Genomic DNA, 1,884 nt, shown 5'->3' on the forward strand with positions numbered 1-1,884 from the left:
TGCTCTTTATTCAAATGCATGCACCAATACTAGTAGGCTTTCATGTATGTCCAACATATAGGATAAAATTGGAAGGAGGCATGGCAAATTTTTCATAACCTTTATCTCAAAAATAGTGAAGGGAAGACGGAGACCCATGGTATAAAAGTGCATTCATATAAAGGAATGGTGCAAGCGTCATACTTGTAACATACTCTTTCATCCTCACAAGGACTCAAGAATTCCCAATCGGAAAACATACCAACTTTCGTGGAAGCATCGTCAAGACCACTTGCTTTAGCAAAAGAAGAAACAATGGAAGAGTAAACAAAATCCACTCAAGAAGATGGAGTATCATTATGAGACTTCTGAACATTTTTCTATGATTTCTTGTTCATATCGAACTAAATTTACAGTTGTAGAAAAATGAAACACTAAATGAGAAGGCAGATGCTAGATATGAAAAGAAATACTCATAAGAGAATGACACGTATTCTTTAAAAAAAATTATACTCTAGCATGCATAGAGGCTTCACCAATCACGTCTAATCACTCACTTGCAACACTCAAGAGTTTCAGTTCCAAGAGCCATAATAATGATACCTTTAAAAAGATTTTTGAAGTATGGTGTATTAAATGTACGATTCCTAAAAGAAACTAAAATGTTACGCCTTCATTTGTCTTAAAGTGATCAAGGGGTGGTCGGCATCCAAGGCTGCAATATCCTGCCCCTTCCTACTTATACATCGACAATGGCTTAGGGGCAACTGTTCTGAGCCAACCACATCGACCCCAACTAACCACCAGGAAGGGGTCTCATTCCTTCCAAAATTTTCCCATCACATAAAGATTATCATCCTAATGATCATAAGAGATCTTAATTGCAAGTGCATCCAACGACTCTCCGTAAATCACAGCTAATAAATAGCTAGTTCATTGTTTATTTCTCTTTATATATAGAGAAGGCGCCAAATTAAAGTAACAGGTTTCAAATTCAATTTCATTTTCACTCTACTTTCTCACATACTAACTTGAGCGTTAGAGTGGTAATCTTACAGGTCCCCTACTCCAATGCATCAAAAGCATCGAACCGCCGTCATCGTGACGGAACAATGGAATTTGATCAAATTAATATTGGGCTGCATTACAATTGAAAATTTTGAAAATTCATTCGCATTAATAAATTAGTGGTGTAAAATGCTTGGAATCAGACTTTGTCTATGCTAGTAATTGGATTATGTGATTCTACCATCACAGTTATCATAGCAAATGTGGCCAAGTGCAATAATCTATCAATATTTCTTATAATTTGATTGAACATGCTTATGTTTAGGATAAGAAATTGCACTCATATCTAAGATACTCTACTTTTTAAATGATAATCAAGTTTTTACATGGTAACCAGGTTTTGTTCTATTGTTGATTATTGATCTTATATGTAAAATGAACTCATGGAGAACTTCGGGACAACAACGGGAGAAGTACTCATTGCAATGAATCAATATCACTCTATCGTTTGCACTTTATAGTTATATCTTTAAGGTTTCACATTATGGTTAAAATAAATTAATTATTGAGTCAGTGTTTTGAATTAAATTGTGTTTAATAATTTTTTTGAGTAAGTGCTTAATTACATGCATGTTATCAAGTTTCAGGCTTAGGAAGATATTTCAACAGTAGAGTCGTGAGTTTCTGTGAGTCGGAATTTCGGTGGCTTTCGAAGTGTATGTACTTGATTTTTGGCAATATCATTCTGGAGCTCTCCTATGTTGATATCAACTCTCACTTTAGGTACCATGCTTTTGCTTGGAGTTCCACTTGATGCAGGGACTGTTTTCACTACAACGAATGTGTTTAAGATCCCGCAGGTGCATTGTATTGTATGCAACACTGTTGGACATGTGG

The sequence above is a fragment of the Vicia villosa genome, linkage group LG1 (genome assembly GCF_029867415.1).
Source record: "Vicia villosa cultivar HV-30 ecotype Madison, WI linkage group LG1, Vvil1.0, whole genome shotgun sequence".
NCBI classification, from domain to species: domain Eukaryota; kingdom Viridiplantae; phylum Streptophyta; class Magnoliopsida; order Fabales; family Fabaceae; genus Vicia; species Vicia villosa.